We start from the raw sequence: 7,003 nt of genomic DNA, 5'->3' as shown, positions 1-7,003 counted from the left end.
TGGTACCACCCCTTCCTATTAACCACGCCCTAAACTCCTAATTGTCTGTTTCCCACAATTCCATTTCCATTTCCACCCCTGCTCATAATGGGAGGATGTGCACGTGCGCTTTCCCATCTATAGTGAGGGCAACAGCCCAGTAAAGCTCTGACAATACTTCTTCACTTTGCCTGGTCACCTTTTGTAGCAGTCCCCAAATTGGGTACTGTCACATTTCAAAACACGCATGCACCAATCACATACAAAACCTCTGCATTGCACGCTGTCATTTCTATACAGCACTCCTTATTTGCCGTTAAACACTCTCCGTTTGATTGCAAAGCCTCTCCACCAGAAATGTCTGCAAAATAAGGCACTATTGCAGCATCCACAAACATCCTAACATGCCTGCAGCACACCTTTAGCTATGAACACAACATTGCAACCCTTTCCACACCCACCACAACACTACACATCCAAGCAAGTGACCATGTGGGCACCTACCATTATGCACAAACCTTACATACGTAGCGCCAGTTCTACCCATCCCCCTAACCATAAAACACCCATGCACGAAAACGTGTCACACTTAGCAGAAGCCACAAACATAACGCAGCCTGCACCAGCCCAACACACTACCATTCACACGCTATTGTGTCACTGCCAACCTATGCACACCACCTTCACAACATTTGGACTACTTCAATAAATGTGCACAGCAGAGTAACCAACCACATCTAAGCTGCCCTTTAACCATACTCACTTCCATACACACATTACGTATGTACTACACCCTGTGGCCACACTACCCAACTTCTCACTGCACCATCTCCTGCCGCACACCAAATACTGTGGTATGTTGCAACTATCACCAGAACCATAGAATGCACAATACACGCATTGCAACTCACTTTTCCTGCTGTAGCACGTCGCCAATGTGCTCCACACGCATTCTCCAAAGAACATCACCCTGTGCCTCATACACTGCCAAACCTGCATTGCTCCAGTGGGTCTGCTCCTTGCACACATTCCCCCCACCGTAATTCAACAATACATGTCAGCATATCACCAACTACCACCATGCACATATGCACCACTGGCACCAGCACTCCTATCTAACCTCAACACAGCAATGGACATACACATCATTACGTACAACTGTGACCATAATGTATAAACATTGCACTGTCTCCAGCACCCATACGCCCTTTCATTCACATACTATTGTCTTACCCACTTCCAATAAGAAAGGATCGTTTCACTGGCAACGTAAACACAACATGGTTAGAACATTGCCCATACTGCAAGCATTGTGCACACAACACACTATTCAAGCACATATAAGCTGCCCTTCAACCATACCCTGTAACATACTGACAGTATACAAGCATTGCACCGGTGCCCACACAGCGTGACTTTTCACTGCAGAATCTCCAACCACAGAGCACTGCCATGGAGGTATGCAGTAACAAATTGCAACAGTTACCATAATGTACAAACAAGACACTCTCTCCTGCATCCCTGTGCACTTTCAATCACATACTATGGGCGTACCCACTACCATTTACAAAGTATTGTGCCACTGCCAACCTACCCACAATCTATTTGCAACAGTGGCCTATAACGGCTTAAATGTGCTCCACACCCATTCCTTACATGTCACTACCCTCTAACTCATGCACATTGAAAAATGCATTACTGGCATGCGTGTCCCCAAGGCCTAGGCTCTTCAATGCATGGCCTACGGCCTACGGCCTTCGGCCATGCATCCAATAGTCTAGGCCTTGAACACAGTCATGGCAATGTAATGCCACCATGCATTTCTCCATATCAGCATCTGCGACAATCCACATAGACACCACTGCCACCAACACTCCTAACCCACCTGTACACCTCCATGGCGCTACGCAGCAACAAATGGCAACAGTTGACATAATGGCCATGTGAGCAGCTACCATTTTGCACACACGTAGGTAGCAGCACTTCACCCCCAACCCCCCACACCATAAAGCACCCAATCACGAACACAGGTTGCACTTGTCAGAATGCACAAACATACCACATCCTCCACCACCTCTACCCACAGCCATTCACAAAGTATTGTGTCACTAACCACAACATTTTCACAACATTCGGCCTACTTCTACAATTCTGCACATAGCATAGGCCTTGAACACACCTAAGCAACGTAATGCCACCATTTCACCAAATACGAGCATCCACATACACACCACTGCCACCAGCAGTTCTACCTAACCTGCGCACCACAATGTAGCTATGTAGCAACAAATTGCAACAGTTAACACAATGTGGAAAGAAAACACTCTCTCCTGCACCCCTATACACTTTCATTTGCATACTATAGGCATACCCACTCCCATTCACAAAGTACTGTGTCACTGCAAACCTACCACATTCAGTTTTCAGCGCTAACGCTAATGCAATCAATCTGCACACACCTCACTATGCAAGCACCGCCCTGTACCGGATGCAGACTGAAACATGCCTTCCTGCAGTGTGTATGTTGCAGCCCTATGCTCCTCAGTGCATGCCCTACAGCCTTCAGCCATGCACCCAATAGTGTAACCCTTCCACAGACCCACCGCACCTTCATTCACCCATGCAATCCTCCATGTGCCCAACTACTGCATTCCATCCGCAGCGCACCACCACCCAACCTATGTCATGTGCAATTCACTCCCCATCTGCAAATGACCTGCCACCACTCACCACGAAAAGAGTTTGCTGCAAACAGGTCGCGGCAGAAGCTAAGGGACCGTTACGACAGCTGCCTCCAATCACCACAGAAAATACTAGCCTACATATGTCACATACAAACCACTTCTCACTCCCCCAGCCATTCCTTCCTTTATGGCTGCCAACACAATGCGTATGGTACATTTTCCAGACCCTTGCGCCGCTGCATTGTCCTCCGATACACCATGGCGGCTTCCCAAAAAATGTTGACGCACAGCATGCTTCCTTCCAGCCAGCCACCGGCCGCATCCAAAGTACTCCAACACCACGCTGTACCGTGATCCAATGACACTTCTGTCCCGGAGGGAACAGGGAAATGGGTCCGCGCAGCGGACCCAATATGATTAATTTTTTGGGACGTACATTTCAGTGTTCTGTAAAAAATGTACTGGTCTGATTTCCACCGAACACACAAAAGCATGCTTTCTGGCCCAAGCCCCCGCTCCTGGGGCAAATTTGGTGAAAATCCATCTAGCCGTTCGACCTGTAGCCGTGCGCTTTCTACTCTCAATGAAAAAACTTTTCTTAAAGTGCAGTTAATGTGACTAAATATACTGCAAAAAACCCTTGAAATTAAGCGCGCTGGGAAACGCAGGATCGACTTAAATCGACGCGCTCCTGTTTATCTCCCACATAATGTCATATCCCCATAATGCCATTTTGTATTTCATTGTGAGTTCCTTCTCTTATAATATATATGTGCTCTTGGGCTTTGCAAAGGGAACGCGCCAAGTTAAGCCGGTCCTGAGCTTCCAAACGTGCTGAATTTCAAGGATATTGTTTCACTTTAGTTAAAGTTTTGTTCCTTGAATTTCAAGGGTTTTGTTATACCATTGTTTTTTTCAGTGCTACTGCCCATCGGCCGTGCCCACTGTATATTTTTCGGCACCACTGGCCTTTGGCCGTGCCCCCTGTATATTTTAAAACAGTAATGGGACACTAGCCATGGCCTTCGACCGTGCCCACTACATATTTTAAATCAGTAGCGTGCCTTCATGGTGGAGCAAAAATCTGCCTTTTTTTGTCTATGGGAAAATAAATGGGGAGTAGGCCGAAGGTGCTTATTTTGGTTTAAATAAATAAGCTATTTATTTTGTAACAAATCTTTCGAAACCATTCTATTCTCGGGGAGAGGGAAGCGGCAGTCGTATGCAATTGTCTGCAAAACATCAGCCAAATCCACTACACAAGTCAAAAGTTATTAGCAATACATTTTTTCAATTTCCTATGTAACTCACGACTCACCTTAACCATATGGTGGTGACTGCTGCCCAATAATATATATAATGTGACTCATCACAAAAAAATCCCAGAAATTCTGCAGGTTCAAGAAGTGGCGACCATCTTTACTTGGAGTCCCCTCCACACAGATGTCCCCCATAGTGTCACTTTTGGTCTCATTGTTGATTCCTGCTGTGATTTCATGAATTTGCTCATGTGCTGAGCAACAGGGGGGACTCTTGTGTTGAGACAGTCGTCACTTTCCATGCCTGCCGAATGTCCTATGTTTTGTTTCGATGAATCAGCTCATCTTAAATCTGAAATAAAGTTGTTTCAATACATTTTAAGTATTTTGTTATGCTATATCTTCTCCAAGGCCTAGGTCTCTGTCGATGTTTCACCAATTATTGAAAAAGACAGACATCAACTGCCCATGGCCTTGGGCCATGGCCACAAGACTGTGACCATGGCGAGTGGGCTGGGCCTAGATCCAAGGCCCATAGTCTCTTCACTATTAAATTATAAGATCGCACTAGCCATGGGAGCTGTCACTGTCGAACCAACAGTACTAAAATTGCATGGGCCACTGACTATTGGTCCATGCCCCCCACTCTCCATTTCATATCCGTGGTAGTTTCCCCATGGAAATTCCTGCAGCAACATATCACGATCACTCGGATGTAGCCTGTCATTACCCCGGTAATCATTTTTGGTAATCATTACTGCAGTAATGGATTGTTTTCGAGCGTTTAAATGTCTGTCCCAAACCATTTGCCACTCTCCAGGGACACCCTCCTCCTTTCTAGATCCCCAATGCTGTGACTTCTCTGCAGGAATCCCGCTGTAAGACAAAAAGCTTCTGTCACAAAACGGGCTCTTCAGCCCACCTGAAACTCTATACTTACACATGTGCTCCTCTTTCCACCTCCCCACCCCTAACATAATGTGAGCACCCCTAACCTAATGTGAAATTACCACTTTTCTGCCTGCAAATCTCGTTTGGAGAACTTTTCCTTTTCGGTTTCCAGCGGGATTCCCATCTTAATTGCTTTCATAGAGCCAAAAATTAAATGTCAGCTTTTCCTTTCTGAAAAGCATCACTGCTGCAAAGAATCATGGGCAGTATATAGAAGTTTTTGGGACTGTCGGTACCCCCTTCTTCATCAAATTATTTTAAATATTCTAGACGGATTGACATCAAACCAAAATAAGGTATAACTGTGATGCTTTCTGCCCAACTTGTTTGTTTTTTTTGGTGCAAAACCAGCCAGCAGTTTTCGGGCCAAGGGTGTTCAATGGAAGGACCTTTTTCACTAGTGGAAAATGAATATTAGGACCCAGCGAGTGCGTGTGGCAGCCTCCCAGCCAATGAGGAGGCTCGACAAGGGGGGATTACGAGATGGTAGGCCGCCATCTTCCCAGGCAGGGTCCAAAATAAGTGCTCCCCTCACTCCCACCCACAGATTTCCCTCTCCCCCCACTCCCACTTACCTTCTTTTTGATCCTTTTCAGAAGCAGACAGGTTGGGAACACTACTGTCTCCAGCCCGTCCACTCCCGATCTGCAACACACCGGCATGGAAAAGGAAAGGAAGAAGGGACTACATGTAGTATCTTCTCTCCCTTCCATGGCGGGCATTTTGCTTCTTTTATTTTTGTACTATTTTCAATGGCCGCCATGGAAAAGAGAGAACGGACATATTTTTTCTTACAGTTGCGAAACACTGGAGCGTTTTGCAAATGAAAAATAAAAATACATTTAATACCCTGGTCTTACAGGCCGTGGTACTAATAACAATAAGCCCCTTGCAGGGCCTGTAACTATGGGCCCTGGGGCATTACCTGAAAGGGTAATGCCCCCCGCTCAGGGCTTAATGATTGTTTTCTTACTATATTTTGAAAGGCTTAACCAAATTTTCCCAAACTGGCAAGTTTCGAAGACCATGCCAGATAACTGTTTTGGGAAATGTCATCTAAATCCATCCTGCATCATTAGCAAAAGAACTTTGGGAAAAAGAAATGCAAATAGGTTTTATCTATATTTATGAAAGTGAAAATGTGTGGGTTTATAACTAGGTTTGTGGCTTGGCAAAGCGTTGTTCCTTATACAATTGCAGACCGTTTCACCAATATGCACCGAAGTTTGCATAGTTACCTCTTAGGACCTTTCAGACATTACCAGCAATATGACATTTTGCCACCCTACCACTTTCCCCAGATTTCAGCAAAACTCTAAATTTTGCATATGTACCTGGTAGGACCCTCCAGACATTACTGGCTACATAACATTTGGACACCCCACCCCTTTCCCTGGATTTCAGCACCGTGAGACGGTTACCTGAAATCAGTGAAACTTTATTGTGGTCGTAGAAGGACCGGTCTCGACCCTAGAATGCACGGTTTCTGGGACATGTGCACCTCAATGTACTGCACCACGCCAGGGTGAGGCAACACAAGGGGAGAGAGCAATGTAGGTCGCAATATGCAGCAGCACACCAACTCCTGCCTCCTCCCAACATCTGCTCCGGGGTATGTCAGCCAGCCACACATGCCCATTCTTAGTGAAGTTTACTTCACAGTATAAAGCGCATCGAGCAATAAGTGAATTGGAACAGCGACCTACACAATCATTGATTTTCAAAAATTGATGAGTGTTGCCATGTCTGTCCACAGAACCCATTCGCAGAAAGGGTACTTTTTGCCCGTATTATCTATACTCCGGCAAACCTCACCCTATTTTTATATATATATATATATGAAAATATCTGTCTTGGGTTGATGAAGCTATGCATAAAGTAGCACTGCCCTCTTAGACAAAGGCAATTTCCCTGAGAAAAAGGTTTGCATTTGAGCTAATTGGCATACCCACAATGCCTTGCTGTTGTGGCTCAGAACTAGAGGTGAACTTCCAGCGATGGCTACTAGGTGGCGTTGTGGAATGTGTCATTTGGCTCAACTGGACTTTCCTACTTATATATATATATATGCAAATAGATATCTACGAACAGTATATATATATTTTGAAATATTCATGCAGGCTTTAAACC

Source organism: Ambystoma mexicanum, chromosome 2p, assembly GCF_040938575.1.
Source record: "Ambystoma mexicanum isolate Mex_15411 chromosome 2p, UKY_AmexF1_1, whole genome shotgun sequence".
NCBI lineage: Eukaryota > Metazoa > Chordata > Amphibia > Caudata > Ambystomatidae > Ambystoma > Ambystoma mexicanum.
Note: the sequence above shows the minus strand (reverse complement) of the source record.